This window comes from Chiloscyllium punctatum, chromosome 2 (assembly GCF_047496795.1).
Source record: "Chiloscyllium punctatum isolate Juve2018m chromosome 2, sChiPun1.3, whole genome shotgun sequence".
Classification (NCBI taxonomy): Eukaryota; Metazoa; Chordata; class Chondrichthyes; order Orectolobiformes; family Hemiscylliidae; genus Chiloscyllium; species Chiloscyllium punctatum.
The window spans coordinates 52,917,784-52,945,700 of record NC_092740.1 but is presented as its reverse complement, the minus strand read 5'-3'; positions in this window follow the sequence as shown (position 1 = coordinate 52,945,700).

Below are 27,917 nucleotides of genomic sequence, written 5' to 3'. Positions count from 1 at the left end.
TTTGCAAAGTGATTTGTGTTTCCTTCAATAAGATAGAATAGAATTCTTGAGTAGTGAAAGCTGTGTATTAAATCAAAGTAACTATCAGTAATCACTGGGCATAACTTGAGCTCCAACCCACCCCAGCCCCCACAAAGCAATAAAGACCGAGACCTCTTGTCCTCACCTACCACCTGACCAGTCGCCACATCCAACGCATCATCCTTAAACACTTCTGCCAACTCCAACTAGACCCCGCCACCAAGAACAGCTTCCCTTCCCCACCCCTCTCTGCCTTCCAAAAGGACTGTTCCCTTTGACAGTCCTTGGTTTGCGCTACTCTCCCTACCAAGTCCCCTGAACCCCCAGGTGCTTTCCCCTGCAACCAGAAAAGATGCAAAACTGATGGTACCTCACACCCTTCACTCCATCCGGGGCCCCAAACAGTCCTTCCAGGTGAGACAGAGATTCACCTGCCTCTCTTCCAACCTAGTTTAATGCATCAGATGCTCCTAATGTGGCCTTCTCTACATTGGGAAGACCGAGCTTAAACTTAGGTGGCGGTTCACTGAGCATTACAGCTGAATGTGCATGGACCAAACAGATCTCCCAGTCTCCGCCTATTTCAGTTCCCCTAACTACTCCCATTCTGACATGACCACCCTTGGCCGCCTCCATTGCCACAACAAACCACACTGTAAATTGGAGGAACAATGTCTTCCACCTGGGCAGCCTACAGCCCAGAGGACTCAACATTGAGTTCTCCAATTTCAAATAACCCCCCTCCCATTCCCCCGACTCCCTTACCAGCCCATCCCCATCCCTTCCACTGCTCCCTGCCACCAACTGGATTTGCTCCTCCCATTGACCAACCAGGTCATACCTTCTACCTGTCTTCACCAGTGCCCACTTCACCACCCTGTCCCGTCATCCCTTTTATCTGTAGCTCCCCCTGCTCACAACCCTAGTCCTGAAGAAGGGTTACACCTGAAATGTCGACTTCTCCACCTCCTGATGCTGCCTGACTTGCTGTGTTCTTCCACACCCTGCCTGTCTATTTTAGATGCTAGCACCTGCAGTTTTTCTGTCTCCACTGGAAGTAATGGCCATATTAATGGAAAGGCCATTTGATCAGTTGTGAGGAGGCCATGCCCAAACCCTGCAAGCTTCCTGCCTCCACCAGAATTGAAGGCACGGTAGGAAGGTCCAATATCAACCTTACTGCCCTGCTGCTAATTCAGGTCCTTAAATGATGCATTCAGCAAATAAACTTGGACATTACCTTCAAAATCCATGATTTCAACCTCTTAGAGTGTTATCATCATCAGGTATATGGGAACACTGCACATGCATGTTCTCCTCCAAGCCATACACCTCCTGACTTGGAATGACATCCCTGTTCATTTAGTATTCTAGGCCAAGATCCTGTAACTCTTCTTTTTTGCTGCATAGTAACACCCACAGTGCTGTAAACTGTAGCAGTTCAAGCAGGCAGTTCACCACCATCTTCTCAAAAGCAAGTAGGCATCAGCAACAAATGCTGATGTAGACAGCAATCCCATTAAAAATTTCAAAAACAAAATTGAAGTGGTGCCATAAGAACTAAAGCTGAGACCTTTGTTGAAAACTGATTTTGTGGGTAAAAGTAAACAGTAACAACATTGAAAATGGAATGTGGATTGAGCTACATTCTCATTTTAAACAAAGGGCACCAGTTCATTTCAATATGTTGTAACTTTAACTTTCCGTGCATGTTTGTGTTTGAGTGATGTCTTAAACTGGACAATTTGTGATTAGTCAACATATTACCTTCTGCATCATGGAAGGGAATATTGTGTAGATTCACAGGAATGTTAAGAGAAGAAGGATCCATTGGTATTCAAGTGTAGCTGAAGTAGTTGTGCATGTACCACCAGTCCTGGACATTTTTTCGTAATCAATGGTTGTCCCAGTATAGCTGCACTCCTCACTTGCTCTGAACCAACTCAGACAATGTCAAGAAAAAAACTCTGAATTAATTATGGATATTGTCCTAAAGACACAATATTGCACCAAATATATTAACTTATTGAATGATAGGTGATTGATGATGTTGTATTGGGAAACATGATCACAAATAATAGATTTCAAAGCTGAAGAAGAAAATATTTTTATTACACTGTTTCTGTTTATAAAATTCATGTTTTGTTTACATTTGTTTTGTATGATCTGCTTTACTTTCAGTAATACAAGATCTTATTTTTCTGCCAACAATATATGTTTTAAAAAAACCAAAATCCTTTATTATTCAGTTACTTTAATATCATTGCCTCATGGATAACTATATGAAAATAATGTTCAGAAACAAAATGAGCTATTATACATTTGTTTCACTTCTTTTGAATTTAATAATTAATAATTCAATAACCTGAATTGTCGCCTGGGGCTACTGCCAACTTTAATCAATAAGATGCCCCAGACTTACTGTAGGTTTCCATTCACCATTATTTGCTACCATTGCTGATGCTTTTAGCTTAAAACCACTGCATAACTGAGAAAAGAATGATCAGACAGAATAGTTTTCTGTGTTCAAAGGATTTTCATTCAGTGATAACGAGAACCATGTAATAGGAACGTTTAAAATTAAACAACGAACAAATGTAACCTTTATGAAGGCTGATTGTGTTCTGAGACCAAAGTCTATATTCATTCTCTAAATTTATGCCCTTCATTATTCACTTTTACAGCAGACACATTTGCAAATCCCAGAACAGTGGAATAATGTCTTTCCTCTGATTTTTTTTTCCCGTCTTTTTTCTTTTGATTTGACCCCTTTATCTTTTAAATCAATATTAATAATTATATATTCATCAAAATCAGACCTTTCAGTGCTAGAGAATTGGAGTGTCATGACAGCTAAACTGTAATGATATAGGATAACCTTGTTTTTTCTTAAATATTTAACACAATGGCTTTGAACCACTATTGATAAATCAATTCTGAACAAAGATAATTCAAAAGACACGGACATGTTTTATTACCTTTGAAGATTTTTTGGGACTTCTTGAAGAATCAATTCAGGAAATGTCAGAAAATAATTCAGATAAAAAATAAAATTAATTACATTTCAATTGAAAATTCGCAAGTGTTCAGCAGATTTTTTGATGATGTACTCAGTCACAGAACATCTAAACTTTTCTGATCTTAAATGGTGGTAAATATCAATTAGGAAATTGCAGATGCTGTTTCATTTCTCAGATAAAAGATTTTTTTATGTATGAACATACAGCGATGACGTTTTGTATAAAAGGTAAGGAATCGTTTATTTGTTTTTTAAAATTTTTATTAACATCACATCACTACTCTATGGACCAATCAGCGAATTGTTCCTGGCCAAATCATTCATATGGACTCTGAGTTCAACCTCATTGGCAATAACCCTTCCACACCTCCACCCCTGGTTTGGACAAAGAATAGTGCATTTATAAAGAGTGTCAGCAACTTGATTGTTTTTAAAACAGTCTTCTTCCATTTCAGTTCAGAATTTAAAAATATATAAAATTTAAAAGAAGAACCATCTTTACTGTCTACTGTATTTTACTTTAACTAGAAAGTGAAGTTTTGTAAGGAATTGACAGCAATTTATAATTAGAGTATTAACAGGTAGATGAAAGCTGAATTGAAGTTTTGTAATTTGTTCTTAGATCTAAGTCTAATCATGCTGACTTTTAGAATGCCCAGAAATGTTTTTCAAAAGATATATTTGCATGTATTACAAAATAAAAGATCATATGCCTGGTGCAAGGCAAATTGCACATTCACTGATACTGGAAAAAAACTTGAGTGGAAATGAAATGGAAAAATACATTTTTCAAAGATAAATCTCCAACTTATGTTGCAAGTTGTACTGGAATCATTGATGGTACCCAAAGCAGAATCTATGCCATGATATATTTTTTAGGATTCTAAATGTGCTTCATTATGAAGAGCTGTTTCACCTTCTTTGCTAGTTGGAGTCATAAATGTCACAAAGGTATTGCTTGTAGTTGTCGGAGTTCATTCATTAGGGAGGATTATTGTCCAAGCCACCTATCATCCTCACTTGGAAATATATCAGCCGTACTTTGTGTCTTTGGGTAAAAAATGTGGAAACTCCTCCTCAATGTCATTGTGGGTCGACCTACAGCAATGGATTGAAATGGTTCAAGAAGGCAGATCACCATCACCTTCTCAAAGGCAACTAGGGATGGGCAATAAATTCTAGACCAGCCAGTGACATCTATGTCCCCTGAGTGAATAAATAAATGTAGCCATGTAAAGAGTTAGTTTGGTAATAAACGTAATGACATCTGTCTCAGCAAGACCTTGTCACTCTGTGGTTGTGCTCACAATATGCTGTGCTCATTACTGTATAGAAAATCACAGACCACATCAATGTAAAAGGCATAGATGTCTGAACATGTGGCAAAAGACGACAGAGGGAGTTTCAAAGAGTTATTTTTACCATAAACGGCTGTTAGTAAATGGACAAACCCTTATTAAAAAGTGCTGTGGAAAATGTGATGAAAAGTCATACTATATAACTGTGATTTGAGAACTTGGTTCTAAAGGGAGAAAAATAAATATTTTAGTCTTCAGTTTTTGGAAGGTTCTTTTTCAAGAGGTCAAAATTTATTGAGTTATAAATCAGCATTTCCAGGAAAACATGTGACTTCAGAAAATGAACAGCAAGCCATTTAGGGAAAAAAATTATTAAGTTGTTTACTGACTTGAGTTTTCTCAGCCCTGAGAGAGAAATAAAATTCCCCAGGATCAGTTTCATTCTGACAGAAACAGGTTGATTCAGAAAGAAGAGGTCCTTAGCGGAGGTGCTATTATTAGCAGTCTAAACTGTCAGTGCTGGGGTAAAAAAAAGTAGTCAATTGCTGAGCAGAAAAGCCAGAAACAGATGGCTGTAGAGGTGTCAGAGAGGAGGACATCCTGCTAGGCTGTTGAAGACATGAGTTTAAGGAACCTATGTTTGGTGGTCAGTGAACTACTTCAAAGGTTGTTTAAGATTTTCAGGAACAAGCAGTAAGTAAAGAAGAAAACATCAAGTAAATGCAGAAAATTCTTGAACATAAATTGTTTATAGCTATGTCATAAGGCGTTTTAGTGTGGAGACAGGGTGGAGCCTTTACTGAGACTTGGATATCTGTAAACTTGTTGGGGTTGAAGGGTTGAATTTTTCTCATTTTAATGAGACCATTTTAAATTGTTCTTGTATTGTGTGGCATAGTTCATGTTTTTTGTCTGTTGTGCAAAAAACATGTTGCATTCTTTTGTTATAATTACATTGGAACCTCTTGTGAATATGCTCAGAGACTGATCTCCATGGTAAACAAAAACATTTAAAAACTCTTATGGTCTATGAGCCAGATCTCACTCCATACCACAAGATGCCCAATAATACCACCAGCTAGGATTATAACAAAACAGAAACCATGATTGCTTTTCAAGTAGAAGAAGAAAATATTTTTGAAGAATTACAGTCAGGTGAAAGGAAAGAAAATGAGACTAGGTGGACCACTCATTCGGAGTTGACATAGGCTCAGTGGGCCACAGGGCCTCCATGTTTGATCAATTTCTTTGGCTTCCTCATATAGATTATGACATTAACAATCCTATTTTAAATCTGGACTATTTTGGGTGCATGGGTACAGAGTTAAAGTAACTCATTGGTGACTCTAGAGCGAGGCTCTACTGACTTTTTAAAACTCCTGGCCTTGTTGAAATAATTCCTGCTGCTTTTTCTCTGATTCTAGGTGGGAAATTGATGAGATACAATGGGAAATACGGTACTCTACCCACAAACGTTAGTTAGGTGAGCAGATTGGTGGTAAGGACATTCTGCAGGTGCAGAGTGGGATAAGGTGTTCATGGAAGGGGTGATTCAGCTTTCTGAAGAGGGCCAAGATAAGTGGTTTTGCTTTTCTAAGCACTATAAGGAAACCTACATGTATGTATTTTTGGATCTCTGCTCGTCGCACTGTTCTTCCTCACTGTCTTGACCTGGCAAGTAAACCTCTGAACTGAAATTATATCATTGGGACCTGCATGTATATGTCAAAAGAGAAAGGAATCCATTAGCTTTGCAAGAATGGCCTGTCATTTGCTCAGAAGACCAAGTGAAAATCAGGAATGTTCAGTTTTGTAACTAAAACTTGAATTAATAACCTGGCTTGGTTTATTTGTCAACCCTCTCACATCACACAAATTTACTTAAATTGGTCTTCATGTCTGCTTAGCATTCAATAAGTCATCAAATGCGTAGGTTTGAAATGCCTCATTGGCATGTTCCTATTTTAAAGTGCACTACAGTCGCTGTATTAGGTGCATAATGTCTTAATTATATAACATATAGCAACTATATTGCAGATTTATTGCATCATAAGAATTAAATTGCTTTCAGTTGAATGAAATTTTGAGATGATATTTACTTTAAAATAAAAGATTTGAAGTGTGTCCAGACAGAAGATAGAGGGAGATGATAATATAATTATAACATCGTTGAACTAATAATCCAGATTCTCAGAATGATATTCCAGAGAATAAGGGTTGAAATTTGACCATAGTAGATGCTAAATCAGTGAAATCTGGAATTAGTAGATGGTCTAACAGTGACCATTTAAGCACAATTGATTGTTGTAAGAGCTTATCTAATTCCCGAATGGCTTTTCAGGGAGAGGTACCACCATCCTAGCTTGATCTACGTTTGGCTCCAGACCCTTAGCAGTGGAGTTAACTCAAGAATTTATTGGTTCTAATCCATTTAAGAGACAAGTGTAATTCAGGAGCAAGCCTTGTCAGTGATGCTGAAATCACTTCTAAGAACAAAATAAATTAATCCCAGTAAATCGGTCTGCAGCATTTTAACACAGTCACCACGTTATCAAATACTACCAGATTTGACATAATTGTCTGGCAGCAGGCATGGTGCAGCTTGGTTTCTTCAGCAGGAACCCAAGAAATACCTCCAAGTGATGTTTACATTTGAGAGCAAATTGACATAATACTGCATCAATCGATAGAAGTTGATTCTTCAAAGGGGTTGTATACAATCCCCCACATTAAATTTCAAAGACCAGTGGTGTGAAGCCAATTTACAAACCATGTTAAGGCCTCAACCTACCTAATTCCATGTACTTTTTAATGTTAACACCGCTCACTTCCACCCCCACCGTTTCCTCCCATCTAACTCCATCACAATTTTGGTTGACTTGTATGCAACTTTGGAGAAGCAGGTCTGAGGCACAACACTAAAGCCTTTCAGAGGTGGACACTACAAGTATAAAATAAATATGATACAGGATACAGATGCTGAAAAGCAAACTATGCCATATTTTAAATGCAGGATGGTGAGCAATATCCTTCCAAATTCTGTGCATGTTTCTAGTTCTTAAAAAAAAATTATAGATGGCTATGCCCTGGAGCAGAAGGGCCTTTCTGAATTATGATCAAATGAAATTCCGCCAGAATTGAACTTGCTTGACTAATTTACTTTACCACACTCCTGTCTCAAAAAAAAATTATTGGTGAAGGCAAATATTGATACTACTCGTTTGATATAAACAACACATCACCTTCTGAAATCTCCTGATAAAGGAAAATTAAACTGAATTCCAGACAAATTACAACATAGATCTAACTGTTCGACCCGACTCGATCAAGGTGGTGTTGAAGCTCCATACAAATGTCAATCTTATAAATGTGCAATTGTTCCCATATCTCTTCACCAACATTTATATCAAACACCTATGAAATCTGTTCTTAAAAGTCTCTGTTATTGCATTCGATAGCCTCATAAATTATTATGTAACGAAAAATGTTATCTCTACATCCCAAATATCTTGCATTTAAACTCATATCTATGTCTTCACCTTCCTTATCTCTCAAACAGTGCAACCAATTTAGGGAGAATTTTATATTGCCCAATCTCAGCAAACGTACACAAAGTTCATAGAATCCCTACTGTGCAAACAGGCCATTTGGCCCAACAAGTCCATTCTGATCCTCTGAAGAGCAATCCATCCAGACTTATTCCCCAAACCTATTAAACTATCCTTACTCCTGATTAGTGCACCTAACTCGCACATCCCTGAACATTATAGGCAGTTTAGCACTGCCAATTTACCTGACCTGCACAGCTTTGGATCGTGGAAGGAAACAAGAGCACCCAGAGGAAACTCGCACAGACATGGGAAGAACGTGCAAACTCCACAGACAGTCACCCAAGGCTGGAATTGAACATGGGTCCCTCTCACTGTGAGGCAGCAGTGTTAACCACTGAGCCACAGTGCTGCCCTGTTGGGGACAGGGATGTACAATAAAGTAGGTGACCAGCCCAGTGCCATCTTGTCAATTGTCCACCTGTTCCTTATCTTAAGGTGGAGCTAGCTGGCCTTTCCCTTACACCTTTGGAGTCCCTTAAGCAGTTAATTAATGACCACTTTAACAGCCTCATTTTTCCTCTGATATAATAGTGCATGCAGTTAGTGGGGCTCTTGTGGCACAGAGGTAGTGTACCTATCCCTGATGCAATGGACCAGGGTTCAAATCCCACCTGCTCTTGAGGTATGTGGTAGCAACTCTGACCGGGTTAATTAAAAATGTATGTGAGGCAGTGGTAATGTCACTGGACTAATAATCCTGAAATCCAGGTTAATATTCTAGGGGGTATAGGTTCAAATCCCACCATGGCAGTGGTCAAATATGAATTGAGGAAAAAATCGAGAAGAGAAAGCTGGCCCAAATAGTGATTGTGTATTACTGATGATTGTCTGAAAAAACATTCCATCTGCTGCACTAATGCTTGTGTGGCCCCTCTTGTAGTGTGGTGATAGTGTTACTGCCCCTGGACCAGAGAGGTCTGGGTTCAATTCCCATGTGCTCCAGAGTATGTAATAATAATAATAATTAGACAATCGACAATAGGTGCAGGAGTAGGCCATTCTGCCCTTCGAGGCTGCACCACCATTCAATATGATCATGGCTGATCATCCTTAATCAGTATCCTGTTCCTGCCTTATCTCCATAGCCCTTGATTCTACTATCCTTGAGAGCTCTATCCAACTCTTTCTTAAATGAAACCAGAGACTGGGCTTCCACTGCCCTCTGGGGCAGAGCATATTCCACACAGCCACCACTCTCTGGGTGAAGAAGTTTCTCCTCATCTCTGTCCTAAATGGTCTACCCCTTATTTTTAAGCTGTGTCCTCTGGTTTGGCACTCACCCATCAGCGGAAACATGTTTCCTGCTTCCAGAGTGTCCAATCCTGTAATAATCTTATATGTCTCAATTATATCCCCTCTCAGTCTTCTAAACTCAAGGGTATACAAGCCCAGTCTCTCCAGTCTTTCAGTGTAAGGTAATCCCGCCATTCCAGGAATTGACCTCGTGAACCTACACTGTACTCCCTCAATAGCCAGAATGTCTTTCCTCAAATTTGGAGACCAGAACTGCACACAGTACTCCAGGTGTGGTCTCACCAGGGCCCTGTACAGCTGCAGAAGAACCTCTTTGCTCCAATACTCAATCCCTCTTGTTATGAAGGCCAGCATGCTATTAGCCTTCTTCACGACCTGCTGTACCTGCATGCTTACCTTCATTGACTGGTATACAAGAACACCCAGATCTCTCTGTACTGCCCCTTTACCTAAATTGATTCCATTGAGGTAGTAATCTGCCTTCCTGTTCTTGCCACCAAAGTGGATAACCATACATTTATCCACATTAAACTGCATCTGCCATGCATCTGACCACTCCCCTAACTTGTCCAGGTCACCCTGTAATCTCCTAACATCCTCATCACATTTCACCCTGCAACCCAGCTTAGTATCATCAGCAAATTTGCTAAAGTTATTACTAATACCATCTTCTGTATCATTAACATATATTGTAAAAAGCTGCGGTCCCAGTACTGATCCCTGCGGTACCCCACTGGTCACTGCCTGCCATTCCAAAATGGAGCCGTTTATCACTACTCTTTGTTTCCTATCTGCCAACCAACTTTCAATCCAAGTTAGTATTTTGCCCCCAATACCATGCACCCTAATTTTGCTCACTAACCTCCTATGTGGGACTTTATCAAAAGCTTTCTGAAAGTCCAGGTACACTACATCTACTGGATGTCCCTCATTCATCTTCCGAGTTACATCCTCAAAAAATTCCAGAAGATTAGTCAAGCATGGTTTCCCCTTCATAGATCCATGCTGACTCTGACCTATCCTGTTACTACTATCCAGATGTGTTGTAATTTCATCCTTTATAATAGACTCCAGCATCTTTCCCACCACTGAGGTCAGTCTAACTGGTCTATAATTTCCTGCTTTCTCTCTCCCACCTTGCTTAAAAAGTGGTACAACATTAGCCACCCTCCAATCCGCAGGAACTGATCCCGAATCTATCGAACTCTGGAAAATAATCACCAACGCATCCATGATTTCTTGGGCCACCTCCTTCAGTACCCTGGGATGTAGACCATCAGGCCCCGGGGACTTATCAACCTTCAGACCTAACAGTCTCTCCAACACCAATTCTTGGCAAATATAAATTCCCTTCAGTTCAGGTCCTTCAGTCACTGTTACCTCCGGGAGATTGCTTGTGTCTTCCCCAGTGAACACAGGTCTGAAGTACCAATTCAACTCTTCTGCCATTTCTTTGTTCCCCGTAATATATTCCCCTGTTTCTGTCTTCAAGAGCCCAATTTTAATCTTAACCATTTTTTTGCCTTTCACATACCTAAAAAAACTTTTACTATACTCCTTTATATGATTGGTCAGTTTACCTTCGTACTTCATGTTTTCTCTGCGTATTTCCTTCTTAGTAATCCTCTGTTGTTCTTTAAAAGCTTCCCAGTCCTCCGGTTTCCCACTTATCTTTGCTATGTTATACTTTTTCTCTTTTAACTTTATATGTTTCTTAACTTCCCTCGTCAGCCACAGCCACCCATGCCTCCTCCTAGGATTTTTCTTCCTTTTTGGAATGAACTGATCCTGCAACTTCTGCATCATATACAGAAATATCTGCCATTGTTCTTCCACTGTCATCCCTGCTAAGGTATTGCACCATTGAACTTTGGCCAGCTCCTCCCTCATAGCTCCATAGTTCCCTTTATTCAACAGGAATATTGTCACTTCCGATTGTACCTCTCCCTCTCAAATTGCAGATTGAAGCTTGTTGTATTATGGTCACTACTTCCCAATGGCTCCTTCACTTCGAGGTCCCTGACAAATTCTGGTTTGTTGCACAATGCCAGATCCAGAATTGCCTTCTCCCTGGTCGGCTCCAGCACCAGCTGTTCTAAGAATCCATCTTGGAGGCACTCCACAAAGTCTCTTTCTTGAGGTCCAATACCATCCTGATTCTCCCAGTCTACCTGCATGTTGAAATTCCCCATAACAACTGTAGTAATATCTTTGCGACAGGCCAATTTCAGCTCCTGATTCAACTTATATCCGACATCCAGACTACTGTTTGGGGGCCTGTAGATAACTCCCAAGGGGTCTTTTTACCCTTAGTATTTCTCAGCTCTATCCACACTGACTCTACATCCCCTGATTCTAGGTCCCCCTACGCAAGGGACTGAATATCATCCCTTACCAACATGGCCACCCCACCCCCTCTGCCCATCAGTCTGTCCTTACGATAGCACGTGTAGCCTTGAATATTCATTTCCCAGGCCCTGTCCACTTGAAGCCATGTCTCAGTTATCCCCACAATATCGTATCTGTCAATTTCCAAAAGAGCCTCAAGCTCATCCATCTTATTTCTAATGCTTTGTGCATTCAAATATAGTATTTTTAATTTGTTACTGCCCTCACCCTTCCCATCAACTCCTATTTCACTCAACCTTACAGCATGATCCCTTTTTGAGTTTTCTGCCTCATTGATATAGTTGTCTTTCTTGACTTCCCTTGTTCTAACTTTCCCTCCAATTTCCTTCTTAAATATCCAGTTTGTCCCCTCTTCCCCGCTACTTAGTTTAAATGTAGCTGTGTTGCAGTAGCAAACCTGCCTGCCAGAATGCTGGTCCCCAACCTATTAAGGTGCAAACTGTCTCTCTTGTAGAATTTATGCTTACTACAAAACATACCCCAGTGATTCAAGAATTTAAATCCTTGCTTCCTGCACCAGTTCCCCAACCACACGTTCAAGTCCATTATCTCCCTGTTTCTGGCCTCACCAGCCTGAGGAACTGGAAGCAAACCAGAGATAACCACCCTGGACGTCCTGCTTTTCAGACTTCTTCCTAGTTCTCCAAAGTCCCGCTGTAGTATGTCCCTCCTCTTCTTCCCGACATCATTTGTGCCGACATGTACCACCACCTCTTGCTCTTCACCTTCGTCCTTGAGAGTTTCCTGCACTCTGTCCGCGATGTCTTTAACCCTGGCTCCAGGAAGGCAACACACCATCCTTAAGTCCCGTCTGCTGCCACAAAAACCCCGGTCAGTTCCTCTCACTATGGAGTCCCCTATTACCACGGCTCTGTGCGATGTCCGACTCTTCCGCTCTGTTTCCACGCCAACATTTGGTTGACAGACCTGGCCGCCTCACGGACTGGCAGTGTCATCTGTCTCTACCATTTCCAAAAGATTCAACTTGTTCCTGACAGGTACTTCCCCCGGAGTCTCTTGCACCTGTCTCCTCTCTGCCTTCCTCATCGTCTGCTCTTCTTCTGGTATAATTGGTGTAATAACCTCACTGAAGGTCTTTACAGAAAGATCTCGTTCTCTCAGATGAACCTAAGGTCCTTGAGTTCTTTCATCAGTGCTGCAATATGCTCTGTCATTAGCTGAATGTGCACACACTTTCCACACTTCTACGAGCCAGACACACCAGAGTCGTTGACCTCCCAAATCAAGCACGTAGCACACTGAACCAGCTTGGCAGTCATGTCTTCACCCTCTTCAACTGTGGCGTAATCACTTCACTCAACCTCCTTGTCAAAGACTCCTGAGCTAAAGCCTCACTCTTCAATACACAGGAACTTCCTTGAACTCTCTTTCTGGGGAATGTTTGTGGACTTTTAATTTAGGTTAGAGGAGGAGGGAAGTCCTCTAGACCTGGGGTCTAGAACACACCCACTCAAATAAAAATCACTTACCTTCCCGCCTGGCTTTGCGCTCTGCCTTCAGTTCCGCCCAGCTCCCGCTGCTCTCTGATGCGAAAGATTTTGAACAGGTTGATTAGAAAAATATGTTATAAAAAACACTTGGTGAACTCTTGTGGCACAAGAGGCCCTGGTTCAAGTCCCATCTGTTTCAGAGGTGTGTAGTAACATCTCTGAACAGTCATAGAGTTATACAGGATGGAAGTAGAGCCTTCAGTACTACTCATAGACACCAAACAGGTTGATTGACGAATAGGTTAATAAAATAAAAGCAACTCTGTGTAGTTAATAAACTCTATCCACAAAAAAGGATGTCTTCTTGTTTAAATAAAAATATAGCTTGTGGGGTCTTGTAGCACAGTGATGGTATCTCTACCTCTGATTCAGGGATACCTGGGTTAAATCCCACTTGCTCCAAAGGCGTGTTAGAAGATCTTTGAACAGGATGATTGGAAAATATCTACATGGAGTAGGCAAGACAGAAGACAAGTGACCAGCCAACATGTTCCACTGCATGGATTAAAGAGAGAGTAAAAGGGATACTGAGGATTCTTGTAAATGCTTTAGCCTTATCTTTTACATTGATATGCTGACGTCTCCCATTATTAAGGGTAGGAATATTTGTGGAGCCACATCCTCCAGTGAGTTATTTAATTGTCAGCTGTCATGCATGACTGGATGTGGCAGGTTTGCAGGACTTAGAAATGATCCATTGACTATAGACAGAGCTAAATGATCCTATCACTTGCTGCTTACACTGCTTGACATGCAAGTGGTACAGTGTTGAAGCTTTGCCAGGTTAACACCTCATTTTTAAGTATGCCTGGCGCTGCTCCTGGCACAGCCTCGTTAATCAGAGTTGATCACCTAGCTTCATTCTAATGATAAAGTGGGGTATGCTGGGCTATCAGGTTGCAGATTGTATTGAATTGCAACTCTGCTGCTGATGGCTCACAGCGTGTCATGGATGCCCAGTCTTGAGCTGCTAGATCTGGTTGAGTCTGTCCCATTTAGCATGGTGATAGTGCCACACAACATGATGTAAGGTATTATCAGGCAGGACTTAATCTCCACAAGGAGTGTACAGTGGTTGATACTGTGATGTATCTGCAGCAGGCAGATTGGTGATGTTGAGGTCAAGTATGTTTCTTTTCCCCCTTGTTGATTCCCTCACCACCTGCCACAGATCCAATCCAGCAGAACAAAGAACAAAGAAAATTATGGTACAGGAACATAATTCAGCCCTCCAAGCCTGTGTCGATCTAGATCTTCTATCTAAACCTGTTGCCTACTTTCTGAGGGTCTGTATCCCTCTGCTCCCTGCCTATTCATATATCTGTCTAGATACATCTTAAATGATGCTATCATACCGACCTCTGCCACCACCACTGGCAACGCATTCCAGGCACCAACATCCTCTGCGTAAAGAACTTTTCATGTATATCTCCCTTAAACTCTCTCTCATTTTGAACTCGTGACCCCAAATAACTGAGTCTCCCACTCTGGGAAAAAGCTTCTTGCTATCCACCCTGTCTATACCTTCATGATTTTGTAGACCACAATCATGTCCCCTCTCAACCTTCATCTTTCTAATGAAAATAATCTTAATCTACTCAGCGTCTCTTCATAACTAGCACTCTGCATACCAGGCAACATCCTGGTGACCCTCCTCTGCACCCTCTCCAAAGCATCCACATCCTTTCGGTAATGTGGTGACCAGAACTGTATGTAATATTCCAAATGTGGCCAAGCCAAAGTCTTATACAACTGTAACATGACCTGCCATTTCTTGTACTCAATACCCCGTCTGATGAAGGAAAGCATGCCGTATGCCTTCTTGACCACTCTATTGGCATGCGTTGCCATCTTCAGGTAACATTGAACCTGAGCACCCAGATTTGTCTGTACATTAAATTTCCCCAGGACTTTTCAATTTACTGTATATTTCGCTCTTGATTTGGATCTTTCAAAATTTGCCCAGATTGAACTCCATCTGACATTTCTCTGCCCAACTCTCCAATCTATCTATATTCTGCTGTATTCTCTGACAATCCCCTTCACCATCTCTTACTACACCAACCTTAGTGTCATCTGCAAACTTGCTAATCAAACCACTTATACCTTCCTCCAAATCATTTATATATATCTCAAGCAATAATGATCCCAGCGCAGATCCCTGTGGAACACCATTGGTCACAGTTCTTCATTTTGAGAAACTCCCTTCCACTACTACTCTCTGTCTCTTGTTGCCTAGCCTGTTCTTTATCCATCTTGCAAGTATACCCTGGACCCCATGCAACTTCACTTTCTCTGTCAGCCTACCACGGGGAACCATATCAAATACCTTACTGAAGTCCATCTATATGACATCTACAGCCCTTCCCTCACCAATCAACTTTGTCACTTCCTCAAAGAATTCTATTAAGTTGGTAAGACATGACCTTCCCTGCACAAAACCATGTTGCCTATCACTGATAAGCCCATGTTCTTCCAAATGGGAACAGATCTTATCCCTCAGTATCTTCTCCAGCAGTTTCCCTACCTCTGATGTCAGGCTCACAATTCTATAATTACCTGGATTATCCCTGCTACCCTTCTTAAACAAGGGGACAACATTAGCAATTCTCCAGTCCTCCAGGACATCACCTGTGTTCAAGGATTGTAAAAAGATATCTGTTAAGACCCCAGTTATTTCATCTCTCATTTCCCTCAGTAACTTGGGATAGATCCCACCTGGACCTAGAGACTTGTCTACCTTAATGTGTCACACTTTCTCCCTTATTATGCTGACTTGCCCTAGAGTAAACAAACACCTATCCCTAACCTCAACATCCACCATGTCCCTCTCCTCAGTGAATACCGATGCAAAGTACTCATTAAGAATCTCACCCATTTTCTCTGACTCCACGCATAATTTTCCTCCTTTGTCCTTGAGTTGACCAACCCTTTCTCTAGTTATCCTCTTACTCCTTATATATGAATAAAAGGCTTTGGAATTTTGCACAACCCTATTTGCTAAAGATATCTCATGACCCCTTATAGCCCTCTTAATGCCTTACTTCAGATTGGTCCTACATTCCTGATGTTCTTCCAAAGCTTCATCTGTCTTCTGTCATCTAGATCTTATGTAGGTTTCCTTTTTCCTCTTAGCTAATCTCACAATTTCACCTGTCATCCATAGTTCCCTAATCTTGTCATTTCTATCCCTCATTTTCAGAGGAACATACCTCTCCTGCACTCTAATCAACCTCTCTTTAAAAGCCTCCCACAAGTCGTATATGGATTTCCCTTCAAACAGCTGCTCCCAATCTACATTTCCCAGCTCCTATCGTATTTTACTATAGTTAGGCTTCCCCCAATTTTGCAGTCTTCCTTTAGGACCATTCTCAACTTTTCCATGAGTATTCTAAAACTTACGGAGTTGAGATCACTATTCCCAAAGTAATCCCCTACTGAAACTTCAACCACCTGGCCCGGCTCATTTCCCAATACCAGGTCCAGTATTGCCTCTTCCCGAGTTGGACTATTTACATACTGCTCTAGAAAACCTTCCTGGGTGCTCCTTACAAATTCTGCTCCATCTCGCCCTTTTACACTAAGTGAATCCCAGTCAGTGTTGGGAAAATTAAAATCTCCTATTGCTCCTAAATCTTTCTATGATCTCTCTACATATTTCTACCTTTATCTCATAGTCGCTGTTAGGACACCTGTAATACAGTCCCAACATTGTTACCACACCCTTCCTGTTCCTGAGGTCTGCCCATATCACCTCACTGCTCGAGTCTTCCCTAGCACCCTCCTTCAGTACAGCTGTGATATCTTCTTTGACCAGTAATGCAACTCCTCCACCCCTTTTACCTATCTCTCTATCCTGCCTGAAACATCGATATCCTGGGATATTTAGTTGCCAATCATGCCCTTCCCTCAACCACATCTGAGTAATAGTGACAACATCATACTCCCAGGTAATAATCCAAGCCCTAAGTTCATCTGCTTTACTGACTAAACATTTTGCATTAAAACAAATACACCTCAGACCACCAGTCCCTTTCCACTCATCTGCTCCCAGCCTACTCTTCCCCTTAGTCACGCTGACTTCATGATCTAGTTCCTTACAGGCTTCAATTACTACCTCCTCATTTGGTTCCCATCCCCCTGCCTCATTAGTTTAACCCTCCCCAACAGCATTAGCAAAAGTACTCCCAAGGAAATTGGTTCCAGTCTGGCTCAGGTGTAGACAGTCCAATTTGTTATAGCCCCCCCTCCCCCAGAACCAATCCCAATGTCCCAAAACTGAAACCTCCCTCCTGCACCTTCTCTCAAATCATGCATTCATCCTGCCTATTCTTTCATTTCCAAGCTGACCAGCATGTGGCATTGATAGAAATCCTAAGATTATAACCTCGACGGTCATACTTTTTAACTTGACTCCTAACTTCTTAAAATCTGTTTGTCAGACCTCATTCCATTTTTTACCTATATAATTGGTGCCTATAGCACCACAACTGATAGCTGTTTACCCTCCCCCTTCAGGATGTTTCGCAGCCAATCAGGGACATCCCTGACCCGTGCACCTGGGAGGCAATATACCATTCAGGAGTCTCATTTTTGACCACAGAACCACCTATCTACTCCCCTTACAATGGAATCCCCTTTGCTAATAGCTCTTCCACTCTTTTTCCCATCCTTCTGTACGCAGAGCCAACCACGGTGCCACGAATCTGGCTACTGCTGCCTTCTCCTGGTAAATCATCTTCCCCAAAAGGGTCCTAAACGGCATACCTGTCTTGGAGGGAGATTTTTTTTAGATTAGATTACTTAATGTGGAAACAGGCCCATCGGCCCAATAAGTCCACACGGACCCGTTGAAGCGCACCCACCCAGACCCATTCCCCTACATTTACCCCTGCTCCTAACAATACGAGCAATTTAGCATGGCCAATTCACCTAACCTGCACATTTTTGGACTATGGGAGGAAACCGGAGCACCCGGAGGAAACCCACGCAGACATGGGGACAATGTGCAAACTCCACACAGTTAGTCACCTGAGGCAGGAATTGAACCCGGGTCTCTGGCGCTATGAGGCAGCAGTGCTAACCACTGTGCCACTGTGATCTCAGGGAACACCTGCACTGCCTTCCTGCTCTTTCTCTGCCTTTTGATCACCTATTCCCTTTCTCCCTCAGCAATCCTAATCTGTAGTGTGACCAATTCGTGGTGACTAAACGTGCTATCCATGACCTCCTCAGAATTGCAGATGCTCCAAAGTGAGACCATTTGCAGCTCTAGAGCTGTCATGGGGTCTAACAAGAACTGCAGCTGGACACATGTCCTGCTCGTCAAGGAGTCAGGGACATCAGCTGTGACCCTCAACTCTCACATTGAGCAAGAGGAGCTTAACACAGGTCTGAGATCTGCCATTTCTAATCTTAAGCTTGACTTAGTCTTAATTTAGATAAAAGAAAAAGGAAATAAAAGAAAAGTTTTCACCAATTACATGATAAAAAAAATTAGGAAAATCTTACCTTATCAACAAACCACAGAGTCCTGTTTTTTGTTTCAAGGAGAAGGGTGGATGGGAGACACTGCACGTGTAGCTTCTCGGGTTCAGCCACTGCCCAAATATATCAGTTCACTCACCTTCCCAGAGCGCAATTTGACCACTCCCACTCAAATCCTCACTCCTGCTGCTGCTGCAAATGAAGGCCACTGACATTCAAGGTAAGTACTTTTAAGTGTGAAATGTACCTTTGTGGCAGACACCTGGTCCTCTCTATCTTGCTGCTCCTGAAAATGAATGTCCTTTAGGTCCTGACAAGCTCAATCAGTAGTGCTGCTGCTGAACCATTATTAGTGCTGAGTATTGAAATCTACCACAGAGTACATTCTGCACCCTTGTCACCCTCAGTGCTTCCTCCAAATGTTGTTCAACATGAACACCGCAGTGTTAACAGCCAAAGGAAGACATATATGGCAATCAGCATGAGCTTTCCTTCTCTTTGTTTTGAACTGATACAAAGAGACTTCATAGTGACAGTAGTCAATGTTGAGGACTCCTGGGACAGCTCCATCCTAACTGTAAACCATCATGCTACTACCTCTGCTGTGTCAGTCTTGTTGATGTGATTGGAACCACCCAGGGATGATGAAGGTGGTGTTTGAGATATTATCGATAATGTGTGATTCCATGAAAATGCTGTTGCTTGATTAGTTTGTAAGACTCTCTCAACTGTGGCACCAGCCCCTGGGTGTTTGTAAAGAAGACTTTGCAGGGTTGACTGGGCTGTTTCCATCATTGTTATTTCCAGTACACAGAATTGTACAGTCCTGAAAATGCCCTTTGGTTTATCAAATCTTTACTGCTTAAGAAAAAGCTCTACTAGTTACACTAATTCCTGCTGTAAGCTTTGAATGTTATGATAATTCAAGTGTTTGTCCTATGATGTTTTAAAGGTTGTGAGGTTCCCTGACTCATCTCCTGTCCCATGCAGAGCATTCCAGATCCTGACCATACTCTGGGTGAAAAAAATATTTTCTTTAAATCTCCTCGAGCTCTCTTGTCTTTCATTTTAAATGTAGAACCATTTGTTCTTGACTCTTCAATCAAGGGAAATAGCTGCTTTCTATCTACTTCAGTTTAGTTTAGCATCCTGGTTGACACAGACATGATAGGCCAAAGGGCTGTTCCTGTTCCGTACTGTTTGATCTTCTATGTAACCTGTCTTGCTACTTTCAGAGATCTGTAGACAAGCATCCCAAGATGCTTCTGTTACTCTGCGCTTCTTAGTGTCCTATCATCCATTGAGTATTACTTCTTTCAAAATGTATCACCTCACATTTATCAGAGTTAAATTCCAATTACCACTGATCCACCAATTTGACCAGCCTGCCTGTATCTTCCTGTCGATTAGAATGGTGCTGGAAAAACACAGCAGGTCAGGCAGTATCCAAGAGCAGGAAAATCGACGTTGCGGGCAAAAGCCCCTCATCCTCTATTCCTGATTATGAATTATCAGCCAATTTTTGTGCCATGCACAAACTTACTTTTTATCATCCCAGCACACATCCCCAAACATTCTCATCTATATCATTTATGAATATGATGAACAATAATGGACCCAGCACTGATCATAGTGATATACCATTGCACACCAGATTCCTAGTCCCACAAATAGCCATCTACCACCACCCTTTGAGTGATTGCTACAACTGAGTGGCTTGCTACTTCATATCATATTAAGAGTCAACCAATTACTGTGTGACTGGAGTCACATGTAGGCTGGACCTGGTAAGGATTTTATTCGTAAAGGGTACGAGTGAAACAGATGGGTTTTTCCTTGTCAGTTGGCAGTAGTTGTGAAACTGTGGAACTCACTGCCACAGAGGGCTGTGCAGGCCAAGTCATTGAGTGTATTAAAGACAGAGATAACAAGGTTCTTGCTTAGGAAGGGGATCAAAGATTACGGGAAAAAGGCAGGAGATTGTAATTGGGAAACACATCATTTATGATTGAATGATAGAACAAACTCAATGTGCCGATTGGTCTATTTTGATTCCTATAACTTACGGTCTTATTGTCTTATCACTTTTGTTTTGATGGTCTAAAAAAAAGAATTACTTTTAGAGCTTGTTTTTAGACAGGAAAAAGAAGCACAGACTTACATCAAAGTGTTACGCTAATGACTACAGAGTTATGAACAGTTTTGCATTGTGAATATACTAGTGGTAGTGACTGAGACCACAAATTCACTTCCCACATCATTTTTACTGACCATGAGTGGTGAAAGCTTAACCTGATCTGCATTTCTCTGCTGGACCTCAGCTCAATTGGGGATTTTATTTTTCCCATCAGTGGACACATTTTTGGGTAAGAATGTAATTACTGACAACAAATTTGCCATTCACCCAGGGAATAAATTGCTTCAGAACACATTCATCCACATGAGAGATGGAAAGGCAAAACCAATCACAGTTACTAGCATTTAAAAAATCGCTATACTGCACAAAAATGCATATTTAATCTATTGAATTCAGAGTCTATATCAAATGCAATTTCTAATGTCCACAAAGGTCATTTACACTATTACTGGGAAGCCAACATCATAACCCCTACAACTGGACAGTTTGATTCTGATGCATTAATTTCTTCACATAATCTGATGGAACAAAATTATATTTTGATCACACCTTCTTTATAAAATGCAATTTTAAACAAATTATAACTTTTTCACCTTGTAAATTCTTTTTTAATTTTCAAGCTTCCTCTCTTGTTAATTAAATCTGCTCAATTCAATTCGAACAAGTGGTGGACATGGCTAGCATAATTATGAGAGTGAATGTGAATCTTCGAGAAAGTTCCATTTTATTCATTTCCATCTGTGAGATCACTGATTTATGTAACCAATATATAGCTATCATAACTTAACTTACTAACACATCTCTTAAGCCTGGAATCAGCACAAAGTTATATAAACCCATAAACTTTCTAAGAATGGGTAGAATTTATTCTTTACAGCATCCAAGATGTCACTCTTCCACCTGGCTATTGTGACAAGAATTGCTAATGTTCAATTTGAATCTCTTTTCTTTTTACTTCAGGGGAACAAAAGAAATTTTCTGTATCAATCTCAACGCTCTAAAACTAATTTTGTTGCTATAAGCCTCAAATGTGGAAAGTGCATATTAAGTGAAGCTCCACTATGGGTGCATGCAGCTGTGAAATTGACATACAGAATTAATCTAGCATGTCCTCACAAATGAAAATGTTAAATATTGCAAATGCTCAAAAGGTAGAAGCTTCTCCTTTGTCATTAACTCAAATTTGTTATGTTGTATAGACCGTGTGAACTCACTGTAAGGAAATCAAGTCCTGCCATTCCTGGAACAAAAACAGAAACTGCTGAAAATTCTCAGTAGGTTTGACAGCATCTGTGGAGAGAAATCAGAGCTAATGTTTTGGATCCAGTGACCCTTCCTCATAACGCTTCCTAGAGTTGTCACAAAATGTTAAAAAAAATTATAGAAGTACATAACATTCCCTAAGGATTACACATATTGACACAAAGCATGGATCAAGTTTTTGTACTTAACAAGAATTATTATTTGTTACTAATAAATAGATTCTCGCTACAGAAATGATAAACTATTGGCATGCAACCCTACTATCTAAAGTCTAACTCCCTTATGAAATCCAGACGCACTCAAAATAGGCATCATAGACAAGGGGAAAATTGACAAAGCAGTTCAATGCTCTCTGTTCAGAGTCTGCTGAGATGGCTCTTGTGTTGATCAGAATGTTATTTTTCAATCTTCCTTCTCCTGAAGCTGTCATTGGTTTGCATAAGTTGCAGGATGGCTGGTTCACATTTATCTCTGACTTATTCAATAAATTCCTAGCTTACAGCAACTACTGAAAGAAGAATACATTGGTTTTCTTCAGGAGAAAGTGAGGACTGCAGATGCTAGAGATCAGAGTTGAAGAGTGTGGTGCTGGCAAAACGCAGCTGGTCAGGCAGCAAGAATCCTGATGAAGGGCTTATGCCTGAGAACCAATCACATAAATGTTAGCAGGCTGAAGGCCTTTGTTCTCATTAACTGGCCACTTGTTGACAGGCCAATCAGCTACATTTTCCTGGTTGAATTTCTATTTGTTACACTATTATGTCATAAACCCCATCGTGTCATCAAGAGTAAGAGCCTCTCTGCTGAGTCTAACTGGTGGTTCAGCTTTCACAACAGACTTCAGAACAACCACTTAGGCAAGCAAACAAGAAGAATTTGTAGCTGCGTAATATCCCACCCCAAAACCTAAAGTTTGTAATAGATTGCATTACTATGCAAACAATACTCCATTCTAGAGTGCATAAGCCTTTCAGAAGCAGCAAATCTCACTCTTGGGTCAGGATGCATGATTTATCTTTAATATTTTGAAATTTGTTTATAAATTTCAACTAAATCAGAAGAAAATCATTATCGCCTAACCTGAAATAAGTCAGTTTGTGGAAGACTATACAGGTTTTCCAAGATAAACAACTGAAACTAATAAGAAGACCTGCTATATTAGTATCCACAATTTTTTCACATTATTAGCACTGAGTAAATCACAGATTGGAGGGAATGTTTTGCATCTCCGTAGTATTGTTAAAACATCAGAAGACAATTATCAACAAAGCTGCATGGAATAAAAAATTGCAGCAATCAAAATTGAATAACGCTGTCATCTCAGCTTAGTACTGAACTGTTAACTGAACAGTTTGCTAAACACATTGTTAACAATGATCAAGCAATGTTTATCAAATGCAGATGTTACACATCCACTACAAAAGCAAAAAGCAAAACTCACCCCTGTCTGAGTTGAAAGGTCCTTCAGATAACAGAACACACAGACAGAAATGTCTGTGATTAACATCTCTTATTTGAAAGAGATCTGTGAAGTGAAGGATTCTCTTGCACAGAAATAAGTAAAGAAAGAACCAAGATTATTTTTTTCTTATTCCTTCATGGGATGTGAGCATTTCATGAGTGGGTTTGATAGAGTTGATAGAAGAATCTAATCTACTTGGAAAGGATCAGTAACCAGAGAGCAGAGATTTAAAGTGCTTTGCAAAAGAAGTAAGTGTGATGTGGAAAGAAACTTTTGCACACAGTGAATAGCTAGATTAAGTAATATACTGCTTGGAAATGTGGTGGAAGTAGTTTCAATTGAAGCCTTGAAGAGGGCATTGGATGATTACTTAAACAGAAATAATTGCAAGTGTATAGTTAGGGGGGGGGGGATTAGGAAGCAGAATGTTGGGAGTAGGTAATGATGCTCATTTGAAGAATTGATGCAGATACAATAGGTTGAAAGGCCTGTCACTGCACCGCAACACTGTGATTCCAGGAGTTCAGATAAATTACATATATGATTACTGCCATACAACTTGTCTTCAAGTTCAGGACCATCTCTGCTGAGACTGATTGTTGGTCAGGACTCCATCACAGACTATTAAATAGTCACTGAGACTGGCATACAAGAAGGTTTGATAGCTGCACACTACCACACCCACAAGCTACTAATGATTAATACCCAAATATCTCATCATTGTTACAACAAAGGGGAGAAGGATATGTAGCACCACAAAAATCAGAGCTATAGGATAATTTGGAGGTGTTTATGAATTGGGTTACACATTGCTGACCTGTAACTACAGATTACAAGTATATTGAGCTTCTTCAATCTGTTTTGGAACACACCTTCAATATCGTAAAAACTTGTTTCAGCACAAATACTTTTCTCAAAGTCCACTCAAAAGCCGAGTCAGATACAAGTGTAGTTTAGAATAGTAAAACTATTTTTTGAAAACCTACCTCCCCATCATATTATCCTGGCAACTGTACTGTTCCCACAAAATCCGACCTCATCTATGGGCTCCATTGGAGACACATTCAAGTATTAAATGAGTAAGTTCTTTCTTGAACATACCATGGCACATAAAGTCCAGGATTGGTATCTTTATACATGAAAGTTTGGGTAATCAAGCTTCTCTCAACTTTTCATTCTCATCAACTTCCTCCTTCTAATCTAATTCACTTCATTCTTAGAAGTGAAGATGTGGAACAAAATTAGGCTATTTGGCCCATTGAGTCTGCTCTGCCATTCTATCATGGTTGTTATGTTCCTTAACTCAGTATCCCTGCTTTCTCCATGTAACCATTGATCCACTTACTAATCAACAACCTATCTGTATCTCTCTGTATTCTGTAAGTTTTAATGATATTCCCCTCATCCTTCTAAGCTCCAATGAGTATAGACTCAGAGTGCTCAACCACTTTTCGTATGACAAGCCCTGGATTATTCCTACAAACCTCCTCTGGACCCTTTCCATTGCCAGCACATCCTTCCTTAGATAGTCCAAATGTGGTCTGACCAGAGCCTTAAACAGCCTCAGCAGTATGTCTCTGCTTTTGTATTCTAGCCCTCTTCAAATGAATGCTAACATCGCTTTTGCCTTCCTAACTGCCAACTCAACTTTTATGTTAATGTAAGAGAATCTTGAACTAGGGTTCCCAAATGGCTTTGTGCTTCAGATTTCTAAAGCCTTTCCCAGTTTAGAACATAGTCTATACCTCCACTCTTCCTACCAAAGTGAATAAGCTCGCATTTACCCATATTGTCACTTTTTGCCCACTCTCCTAGCCTGTCCAAGTCTTCTGCAGCATCCACACTTCCTCAACACTACCAGTCCCCCCAGCTATGCATGTGTCATCTGCAAACATAGCAACAATGCCTTCAGTTTCATTATCTAGGTCATTCATGTATAGCATGAATAAATATGTTCCCAACACTGACCTGTGTGGAACTCCATTACTCACCAGCAGCTCCCTGTGTGGTACCTTGTTAAAGGCCTTCTGGAAATCCAAATACATCTTGTCCACTGGCTCTCCTTTGTCTAAATTGCTCATTACTTCATCATAGAATTCTAATATATTTATCGGACATGATCTCCCCTTCGCAAGCTGTTCTAACATTATTTTATCATGTACTATAATGGTGGACTCTAAAATTTTAACAACATCCCAGGTCAGGCAGACAAGCCGATGGTTTTCTGTCTTCTGCCTCCATACCTTTTTAAATAAGCTGTTACATTAACCATATTCCTGTTCTCTGGCACCTTCCCTGACTCCAGGGATTCCTGAAAGATCACCATTAATGCCTCCATGGTTTCCTTAGAAAGTTCCTTCAGAACTCTAGGGTGTAGTCCATCTGACTCCAGTGATTTATCCATTTCCAGACTTTTCAGTTTCCCCAGCAAGGGGACCCCTTGACTCTCTTGAAGCTCTTGTATGTTTCTGGTGTCTTCCACTGTGAAAACTGAAGCAAAGTACCTATTCAGTTCCTTTGCCATTTCATTGTTCCTCATTACTATTTCTCCAAACTCATTTTCCAATGTCTACTCTTGCTACTCTCTTCCCTTTTCAATGTAGAATTAGATATAGAAACCCTACAGTGTTGTACAGGCCCTTCGGCCCAACAAGTCGACACTGACCCTCCGAAGAATAACCCATCCAGACCCATTCCCCTCCCCAGTTATTCTATATTTACCCCTGACTAATGCACCTAACCTACACATCCCTGAACACTATGGGCAATTCACCTAGCCTGCATATATTTAGATTGTGGGAGGAAACTGGAGCATCCAGGAGAAACCCATGCAGACAGGGGGAGAATGTGCAAACTCCATACAGAGTGGCGCTTGAGACTGGAATCAAACCCGGGTCCCTGGCACTGTGGGGCAGCACTGCTAGTCACTGAGCTACCATGCCACCACATTTATATAACTAAAAAAAACTAGCAATTTTCTTTTGTACTCTCATTGGCTTACCCTCAAATTTAATCTTCTTCCTCCTTATTGCTTTTTTTAGTTATCCTCTGCTAGTTTTTAAATGCTTCTCAACTGTCTGACTTCCCACTAATCTTCACCACATTATTTACTTTCTCTTTTGCTTTAATGCTGCTCCTGGCATCCTTTGTCAGCTATGGTTGCCTCATCCTCCTGTTTATATGTTTTGTTTTCCTTGGGATGAATTTCTGCTCTGTTTCGCAAATTACCCCCCAGAATCTCCTGTCATTGCTACTCCAATCAATTCTGGCCATCTTCTCCCTCATATCTTTGTAGTCACCTTTACGTAATCGTAATACCATCACATCTGATTCCAATTTCACCATCTCAAACTGCTCCTTCACTTTAAAACTCCCAAATAAAATCTACCTCATTCTACATCATCAAATTCAGAGTTGCCTATTTCCTAGTGGCCTGTACCACAATCTGATCCAAAAAGAACCATCATGTAGACATTACACAAATTCCTTGACTTATGATGTGCTACCAACCTGATATTCCCAGTATTAAAGACCCAATGATTATTGTATTATGCCTTTCTTACATGCCTTTTCTGTCTTTTGATTTTTTTTCCCCCCACTTGACTCCATGAAAAATTGAACTCCTGCAAGCTGGGCAAAGGCAGTTTTAACTAATTTCATGATGGAAATATAACATTATTAAACATTGTAGGACAAACGTTTGCATCTTTAATTAATATAAGTACACAAGGCAGCTTTGGCAATCTGTTACACCAAAGCAAGATCTTAAGCATTTGTTCTACAATGGCAAATTATCTCTAATTCAAATGGCTTCCATGTTTTACTGCAAGAATTGATAAGACATATATAAAGAGAATAAGAAGAAAGAAAAAAAGGATTTTAATTTGCTGGAGAACATACTGAAAATTACATATTAAATGATGTGAATTGAATAGCAATATGATGTTCCCTGTGGATGTATTATTAATTTTGCTTTATATTAAAATTATACAGGGAAATTTATGTCTATTTTTAGCAATTGATGTAAGAAAGCTAATTATATTAATGGGAGGTTTTAAATAGTACTTTGAGTATTTTGGATGTAGAAAAATATTTCAAGACTTGTTTTGTGCTTCACCTCAGGAATATAATTTTCAAGCTTTATTTCAAGTTATAATTAGAAGAAATCTATCTTTATGCAATTCTAATTCTCTTTTACTTGTACTAATCCTGTGAATGATTAATAATAATAGCCTGCTTAACATGGTAATTACAAATAGATCAGATTTGTTCTTAACTGTACCTTAACAAACTAGTCCAAGACTTGGTGATATTAAAGAAAAAAAAATTACTGAAGGAAAATCTATTGCAACATTTGTGACAGTAATAAACTTGAAGAGACTGCAAATGCTTTGTTTACCTAAATTAAAAAAAAACAGTTTTTATTTAATTGAAAAATAGTCACC